Genomic DNA, 10,095 nt, shown 5'->3' on the forward strand with positions numbered 1-10,095 from the left:
CCATGAGGTCAAACACAGACTATTTGAGTATGTGCATTAACCCACTGAGCCTCCACATAATAAAGCACATAGTGCAAACTTCCATCTTTTTGCAACATTATGGATCTGAGGTTAAAACTGCTGACATATTTCTTCACACACCATGAACTGTGCACCAGGGCCGGACTGGGAACTGAAAGCAGCCCTGGCAAATTTTGGCAGACCAGCCCCCATAAGGAGCATAACGAGCAAGAGCACCGAGCAAGCAGACCACTGCTAAGGGAGTTGGGAAAATTTTGGAAAAAGAAAGGCCAAAACAATGCATTTTTCAATTGACAAAGCCAATAGCTTGTTGTAGGCGTAATGTAACTTGTTGCACTATATATCTGGATACAATGACAGAACCAGCAAAATACCAGTTGGGCAGCACACTATGCTAAGCACAGATGTTTAGCTTTCATGTTTTTAAAGCACACAATTAACTACATCAGCCACACTGCTTTGAGAGACCCGTTTTTCATCCCACTTAAAGTCCTGCCTGACAAGCCTCATCAGATGACGTTTTGCTTGTCCCTGAACCAGAGACTGAAAAGCGCAAGGTCATGGTCACTAATCACTTGCTGATTCGTAAGGTGATGTGCAGCCAGCTCACGAGTAAGATAGATCCAATTCAAACTGAAGAGGCCAGCAGGCCTGAAGTACAAGGCGTCTGTTACAAAGGATTGGATGGTTTATTGGTCCTCATTCAGTATCTCTTTTTACCTGTGTGGCTTTTGGGGGATGTCATGTGGTAGCTGTCACAACACTTATTTGAACGAGCTCCTAAAACCATTCCTTCATATCCTTTGCACATTTCCCACCACAAATCCCCCCCTTACTACCCCTAGCATCTCTCATCTAGTTTCATATTTCTTCTCTATTAATCTTTACGTTAAATAGGATTTATATTTCTCACTGCCCTCTCTCTTAATCACTTATAATTATTTATTGAGCGCCCATTGGCAACAACAATATGAGTTACTTTCAAAATAATTGTGTGAAAATCAGACGGTGAGACCTACATCACAGTAGGAGAACTTTTCCAAGTGCTAGTTTAAGGAGCACCGTGAATATTCCTGCGTCAATGGTCCCGGTAGTGTACATACTGCGCTGTTGAACCAATGGTCGGATGGATGCATAACAGTGTACGATATAGTGCAATTGCAATCCGATTCAAAACCGCTGCAGGCAATCGGCAAGCCGAGGCAAGAATGTTTGTTGCCCCCAGAAAATAAACTCCTTTTGTCCTATGAATGAAAACTCAAGATGTTTCGAAGTCAGAGATTAATTTCCCAAAAGAAATTGTTGCAAGGTTGAAAAGGGCACCTGCCTATCCGCACTGCAGTCACAAATGCTGCTGTCACAAGTGTCTTGTTTTAATACTTTGCTCACTAGAGGAGGACTCTGATGCGCTGAAATTCTAATGTGAACAATTGTAGGCGCAGAAAACAGGAAACTGCTGTTTTCCATTTCGATGCTCGCCCCATCGGGTTGTCACAACATGCATCAGGCTAAACATGCATGATATCATTATGGCCTCAAAAGCAGCGAGGAGAACATACCCGGCTTGAAAAGGTGACGCAGTCATTGTGGCACATGACTAAAGCAGGACGAGGGGCTGGTCAGAACACGTTTGTCCAGTTTCCCTCTGACTCTGTTTTCTTCATTGCCAGGATAGAGCCCCTCTCCCTGGTCTAGGCGGCCGGAGACTCCTGTGGGGCCCACGGACATGGATGGCATTTGGTATCTGCCCTGCAAGGACCCCTCCTGAGCCCTGAACATTCAAAGGGAGGCGGCGCCTGCACTCAGGGCTTGGGGTGTCGATGAAGGGGCCCTAAAAGGTGAATACATGCATCATGCCAACTTAGCCCAAAAGGCATCAGCTGCACTAGCATGGATGGGCTTCAGAGCACACATGTCTGTTGCACTTACTTCCCTGGCATAAGCTGCGCCCCCAACAAGCAAGAATCAGGACTGTGCAAACGTTAAAACTTCATGCAAATGTGGTGCTCCGGAGGCTATGTCATATTTATACCCTGCATTATATCCACGTGCTTGCAGTCTACCATGACGGTTTTGACTCTGGATTCTGGAACACTGTCACAGACATTCTGATCGCCGAGACTTCCTTACCGGCCTGTGGTGTGAACGGGCCACGGGGCTTTGTCCTGAAACCCAGGCTGAGGCTGGCAGATGAATTATTTAATTTACACTGTACACAACATGGAAAGAGACAAAATGTAAACTTTCCTTACCTGTACTGTACCCGGACTGTGACGACGGTGAGGCGGGGGGAGTCACACACGGTCTGCTGCTGGCCTGCTGCCTGCGCACGCCAGGCTAACGTCACAGGGGCGGGAGTCAAAGTCAGACAGTGCTTGGCCTGCACTGGACCAGCCAATCCTGGCAGCTAGGAGGGCACCAGACTGCTCGCCCTTTCTCCCTTTGAAACCCCGGGGGCTGCGCCCGCCCCCTGGTACTCTCTGTAGGGGAACTTCAGCAGGGGCTGCATCTGCGCATGCTTGCGCTAGGTGCTAGACTGAAATTTACTTGCGCAGTACTGCTGCAGCTGAGTGGACTGTCACTCAAGCTGCAGCAGGCCCAGCCCCCCCAACCCCTCCCCCTGCGCACTCCGGAGAAGTCAGGTGCCGTGCCTCCTGTAACGCTCGCGATCAATTTTTATTTTACAAAAAATAATTATTATAATAATAATATAATATAATATAATTTATAATAATTATAATTATAAAAATAATTTTAGTGGGGCTTAGTGGGGCGTGGGGCTACACCCCTACGCCCCAATGGACGCACCGCGCCTGGTGAAGAAATATCTGGGACCACCGGATATTGTGGGATTACACATTTGTTCAGTTCTCGAAGATCAATCACCAGTCGGTAGACCGGGGTTGCCTGAGGATCAGTCCTTTTGAGGACCGGAAGAACTGGAGAATTGCAAACATTCGAATCAGTCTTGATCACCACACCATGCTCTATGAGTTCTTGGATTATTTTTAGTAAGGCTTGTTCAGCCTCGGGTGGAATCTTATATTGTCGTATATGGGGCAAGACTACACCTTCCTTGAGCGTGACTTGATGTGGGGTGATGTCCATGTAACCGACATCAGTTGAGCTTTTCGCCCTTAAATGTGGTGGAATGTCTTTTAGTCTGGGGTCGAATTCTTTGACTGTGTAATGTCCTTTGAAGTCTTGTAGGAACAATTTTACACCTTCCGGTGAACAGCATATTACAGCTCCTAGTTCTTTGAGTGTCTTGATACCTAGTAAATTCTCTGGGCACGTTTCTGTAAGGACCAAATCAGTAGTACGTGTCAGAGGACCCACTCCTAAAGAGACTTGTTCAGATACTTTGTTTATGATCGGCTTTCCTGAAAAGCCCAGAGATATATTATGTGAGCCAGAGAGAGGAACCTCTGGGACTTCCTTATGACTTATGGTAGTCCTACTCGCCCCGTGTCTATGAGGAATTTTCTGTCTTGTCCCAGTAGGTGAGCTTGTACATATGGGCCTTTCTGATCTACTGGAACTGGAATGAGGGGCAAGTCACTTTCTCTCTCAAGGCTGTCTCATGCACACGGTACAAACTCAGGGTAATCTAAGTGGGCGTACTGGTACATCTGTGTGGTAGCAGTAGCGGGTTTCTGAACCTGTGGTGGCGTAGTGGTCTGAGGCTGCTGAGTGTTACCTGATCTAGGAGTGTGTGGGCGTTCTTTTGTCCTTCCTGTCGCTATGTTATGTTTCAGAACTGGACATTCTTTCACAAAATGGCCCTGCTATTTGCAGTAGTTCCAAGTACCTTTATTGGTCCCTATATTACCTTTGGGGCCCATATTTACTGGTGCCGTCTGTGCAACCAGTACCTTCATTTTTGTGTCTTTTACTCTTTTCTTTTCCTGTTCCTATTCTTCCCTTATTCTATTGTGGTGGTACTGTAACATCTGCAACATTTGTGAAGGACTATTGGCTTGCCAGGTACTCTCAACTTTCAACACTCTATTCCTGATGGAAGGTAAAGCGTTGTCCACTAATTTGGACACAAAAAGATGAGGATATGCCTCACTGCTATGTGCGAGTCCACTATTTATAGAAAAACATTTCTCTAATCTGGTGTAGTAATCACCCGTATCCTTGTCTGGCTTTTGTTTACAGGCAGAAATGGCATCCCAATCTTCATTTTTAGTTGTCAGTAACAGAGGCAAGACCTGTATGAGGAGACTGGGCAGTTCTCTTACGTGCGCACCTAAACCTTCACCTGGTTTTGTGTCTGTCTCTTCTTGTTCTAGGGCAGCCAACATGATCTGTTTACCACTCACCTCCCAATCCTTTTCCTTTAATTTGTCGAATACGCCTGTAGGTAGAATTACTTTAAGGAGTATTATTATATCTGGATATGTAAAACTACCCATTTGGAGGATGTCTTTCAGTTCCCTATGAAATCCTCCGGGATCTTTTTCGTGAGAGGGCACCATCTTTTTCATTTCCATTATCTCTAACTTGGTTAGGGGAGTATACACATGTACTCGTTGCAGTGTACCATCTGGCTGGGGTATGGGGTGAACTTCTCGTAAAGGATATTGACCTATACCGTAAGGTTCATGAGCTGATGAAGCTAAAGTAAGTTGCAGGAAACGGAGGCGCAGGTCCAGAATGGTGTTGATCAATTCCGGTCCCCGGGACCTCCATTTGTTTGACACTACTTCCTGTAACAATTTGTATAGCTTGTCTGGTCGGTGGGAGTTATTCTCATATAAGGTAGCCAGGTGTTGGACCATATAAATACCTGCTAGTCATTGTTCTGCTCGGGGAAGAGCCAAAATCATCTGTGCTACTATATCTGGGCCATATACTTGGTGCTGTGATATCCAACAGGTGGCAGACCGGCCAATTCTTTTTCTTGCCGTGTAAGGGGAGGCTCATTGTCCATCCATTCATCTAGGGCTCTTTCAGTGGACTGAAAAAGATCTTCTGAAGAAGGATCTAATATTTTAATTTTCTGCAACATTCGTGGGGTTCGCCACTTGGAGCCAGGACAATGTCGGGCTACACCCAGGAAATTCATTTTATCTAGTGTCGGACTATCATCTTCCTCTGAGTCGTCCTCCTGTGTGACTTTCTCAGAGTGAATAGTGACAATTTTCTTAACCAGTCTTTTAGTTATTTTGTCGATCTGATGTCCCAGATCGTGTGCTCCTCGGTGTATCTGATCGCTAAGATCTATTAACTCAGAGTCTACGCTCCCATTACCCGGGTCTAGTTCCCGGATCAGACAATTTATGATGAACCGCAGGAGCAGTCCTCTGATAGGAACTTTTCTGTTCTTCATGACCTGGACCAGAGTATCCGGACCTTCACCTGTCCGGATGAATTCGTAAACTCTATCTAAATGCTTCGTTATATCAGGGACTTTTTGGAGTTGATCCACGGCTAGTCTTAATCTTTCTGATATCGTGGCCATTGGGCCACTACTGTGTTCGGGGTCGTAAGGACACTCAAGAGGCGGGACATCGTCTTTATCCTCAGCCCCGTTCCCGGACACTCCTAAATCAGAGGTAGAACCACCGGCTACTAGTTCAGGAGCACGTGCAGGCGGGAGTGTTCTAGGCATGTTTACATAAGCGGGGGTGGTTCGGACAGATAGGCAGGGAGGAAATTTTCAGGAGCAGTGGGAATTACTTTCACCGGGGGCTTGGGATGTTCTTCTACAATTTCTTCAGACAAAACGGGATAAATACCAGTAACAAGGGCGTTTCATTCTCTCTCCACTTGTTCAGCTAAAACCGTCTCATCTTCTACCTGTAATTGCTTTTCTTTAGCCTGTTCCGACATTCTCTTACTTTTCTCGACTTTCCCTAGTTCTTTCTGGGCCCTCCTATGCGCTTCCTTACGCCATAACTCAATTGCTTCTGTCTGTGAGGGCCTCGCCTTTCTTTTCCATAACTCTTCCTCCACTCTCATAATGCATTCTACATCCCATGTGCCTGTGGCAGGGCACCTATACGCCATCTCTAATTTCTCGGTATAGTCTACCCAAAGGTCTAAAAACAATATGGCACTCAACCCATGCTTGTTGTACATAAAATATCCAGGAGTGTCCCTAGGCGGGACTTTAACTGGTTTTTCTAACAAATTCTTTTTTGTGCCAATTGTACGTAATTTGGAAAACAGAGGCATTCTTAAACTCAACAAATTACGATTTTAAAAAAAGACTTGGAATATACAAAAACAAAACGAACACTTTATACACTAGAATATAGTGCAACTATACCGGTTTCGCGAATGAAACACGTCTTTACCGTTTTCCAAAAATGGAACCCGTCTTTATACTATCTCAGTGGTACTCACCAAGAAGCAAAACTTGAGGACCTGGTCATCGGACTCTTGACGCTTGCGCAGGAATTCAGGGCTACAAAGACCTCGGACTCGGCACTCTCACTGGTCAGGCTCTGGGTTGGGACGCTCCGCAATCTTCTTCACCGCCTCGTGTGGATGATCAGTCGCAGTCTGCCTCTTCCTCGTCTCGAGGGAGTTAGCGGGAACACCCCGCTGTTGTGCACTTGAAGTCCGTCGAAAGTATGGAAGGGACAAGGACCCGACTTACATCGCCGGCGCGTAGGGAAGAGGGAGCGTCCCTGTTCAGGCTCCAATTAATGTGGTAAATAAAAAGCTGGTTATTTACGCCGTGTCGGAATTTCTATAATTACCCAAGATAATGGTAATGCATAAAATGAGGAGCAGAGTCCGTGGTCTTCGAGTTGAAAGGGTTTTATTCCAGAACTCGAGTTAAGGGAGAGCTCCTTCACCAAGCGGGTTCAGGAGTAGTCTGCTTTACTTGAAACATAACAGCCCTTATATACAGTGCGAATACAATCAAAAGAAGGAGATTCCCTTAGACTGGATTCAATCATTTCATGAAGTAACCATACAGTAAACATAGCATACTTGTTCTCGTTTGAAGAATAACCTGAATAGCATATAAACAAACATATTGCATCGGGGCGATTGTGGTGGCAAGTTACAGAGTTGCTGGTATCTGAGGACAGAGAATCGAGGCATTGTTACAGGGTCATTTCTGGCGGAAAAGGTAAAGAGGACGAGGCATTGTGCGTTCTTTACTTCGTACACAAGGGTGGTGATGTTTCACAATGGTATGTGTGTGCAGCGGGGAAGAAGGAGAATGGGCTGTAGTAAACTATTCTTCTTCGTGGCTGTCTCGTGTGCTTGATTGTGTCTCCCCGTGGTTGTTTAACCCAACCCGTGGCTGTCCTCGCAAACTAGGAAATTATTGACGAGCGAGAGCTGCTCGTTCGGTGACAGAGTTTAGGGAAAAGGGGGGGGTTTTCGAGTCACCCATCCGACTGACTTCGTTCTTGTCTAAGGGAAAATATCAAACGGGACGGAAACCCGCAGGTTACATGGTAGCTGGACATCATTCTTGGCATGTGTCAGCTTTACGAGAAAGAGAGCAGGCAAGAGGGGTGCAACGGGGTTTGTGCTTGAAAATAGGAGAATCTGCTTGCCTGGTCGACGTTAGGATGGATAGGGTGCATGATGGGACACCAGAGGAAAAGGGAGCTTTTTAGTCAAATTCCACATTTTCTTAGGCTTTATTCACAGATATGAGAGATATCTCCTTTCTTTTATCTTCCTTTCTTGCATTAAGGTGCAGTTCTCTTGATAATTCTCTTGCTTTGACCCGCTCTCCAGCTTCGGCCCTCCTGATGATCTCCTTTAGCGAGAACTGCCTTTGAAGGATCTTGCGCTTTGTGTCAGGTATTGAACAGCCTTCAATTACCCGGAGACAAATTGTTTCCTCATTTGTGAATGTGTTGAAATGGCAGCATTGTACCAGACTTTGCAACCTTGTAATGAAGTTTGGTAATGATTCCCCTGGTTCCTGCTGTGCTGCTTTGAAGATGATGCGTTCATGATCCACGTCTTCCTTTGTGTTGAAATGGGCACGTAGTGTCTCCTTCAGGTTTTCATATGTCTCTGTGTCCTTTGCTGAAAATGTTCTGATTAGGCGTCGGCCTTCATGACCCACCAGCTGAAGTAGTAATTGCAGACGATTTCCATCTCTTCGCTCACCGGTTGTTGCAAGAAATTATTCAAGTGACGCCAGCCACTGTTTCCATTTGGGACCCAAACTCTGGATGCCGGTCTGTGTCACTGGGGGTGGCACTTCAATGCAGTGGTTAGATTTTTGTGTTTCTTTTCCCATCAACATGATGGAGGAAAGTTCTAGTATGATAATGTCACAGGACTGCTCACTTTGCTTTCTGTATTATTCGCCGGCCCTCTTCAGTCGAGATCTTGCGTATCGTTGTTTTCCTTTGATTTTGGGAAACTCACTCACAGGTGACCACTGTGTTTTATCTGCCAGTTTCACCTTTCCTTATAAAGATGTTCCAGCTTTTATGTTGGTCTCAGTAGGCTTCAGTGAGTTAGGCTTGGATTGTCTGAATTCAAAATGGTCGCCACTCAGCTGCAGGTGATTTATGCTTCCTCAACACTGGTACTTGGCGATGTCGACATCTTGTTCTTTTTCTCAAGGTTACTAGCCACTGTGGTTGATGAGAGAAAGCTTCCCTGACACTTGTTTACTCGTGTTTCTAGATCATTTATGTTCTTTCTCCCTTTAGTTTCAGTTACTTATCTTCACTTGGTGCTGAACATTTATTTTGACTTGCACTTGCTCATGCTTGTTACACTCGGGACTTGCATTTGCTTGTGCTTGTCGCATTTGAGACTTGTATTTGCTTGTGCTTGTTGCATTTGAGACTTGCATTTGCTTGTGCTTGTTGCCTTCAGGTCTTGTCTCTACTCGTTCTTATTGCTTTCACGATTTATATTTGCTCGTGCTTGTTGAGTTCAGGATTTGCCTTTCGTAGTGCTTGTTGTATTTAAACTTTGCATTTGCCTGTGATTATTGCATTTGGAATTTGCATTTGCTTATGCTTGTTGAATTTGGCTCCTGCACTTGCTTGTGCTTGTTGACTTTATCTCTTGCCTGACTTTAAAATGGCCGCCTAATGTTCCTGATAGGGAATGGGAGCAGGCGCCTGACTCCGAGATGGCCGCCGACCTCAAAATCTCGTTTTACTCGAGATTTGGTCTCGGGTCTTCCTCTCCCGGCCTCCCCGACAGCAGACAAGCACTCACCGGCGTGAGCATCACCTCGCTGGCTCCCGGATCCAGGCTGCACTAGGAACCGGTGTGGCCTTCCGTTTTCGCAACAATTCTCTCTCAGCAGCACCACAGGCATCCGGTGAGGCTCAGGGCACACTTTACGTTGGCATCTTCACGCTTGCACAGCTGGGGTGGGCACCCAGACTTTAGAGCCCAACCGCGCTGCCAGGGCACACTTCGCCCGACCTCCAGGTCACAGTGCTTCATTCTAGGGATACTGCACTGCCGGCGCCGATTCTTCTCCAGCACACGCGCAGGGGGGGCCACGCTCGTTGCGCCTGCAACTTTAAGCGCGCACCACCTCAGGAACCAGGTCACCGCTTTAGCGCACTTGCCTAGCGCAATCTCCCATCCCACTCTTGTCGCCATTTGTCTTGTCCTTCACGGCAATGAGGACACAGGACTCGGTGGTGTCAGCATTAATACTTTATTCGTGACCATTCCTTTCCCCGGCCTTACTCTACCTGCCCCTCTATCTCGTCCCCGGCTCCTCCCCTTCCTGTTCCTCCCCCATCTCCTCCCACTAACCACTAGAGTGCTAAGTCACATTCATATTGCGCTTTGATGATCTTGTTGTGCTGGTGTGCTTAATATGTTTTGTTTTGAGGAGTAGTGAAAAGGGTGCTGGTGTATTTGTTGCAATAGATTTAGTTGTATAGTATTGTTTGTGAGAGGAGGCTGTAAGGTAGATGGGGTGGAATGTGTTTATGAGTAGAGTGTATATTGTGTGTAGGAGGGAAGGAAGTAGAGGTAAGAGTGTTTGTCTTAGACTGGTTTGTTGCAAGAGTTGAAAAGTGTGGTGGTGTGCATTGTATGTGTTGTGCGTTAGTGTTATTATGGTAGAGGGAAAAGGAGGGTTTTAGTTGGACAAAT

This window comes from Lissotriton vulgaris, chromosome 3_1, assembly GCF_964263255.1.
Source record: "Lissotriton vulgaris chromosome 3_1, aLisVul1.2, whole genome shotgun sequence".
NCBI lineage: Eukaryota > Metazoa > Chordata > Amphibia > Caudata > Salamandridae > Lissotriton > Lissotriton vulgaris.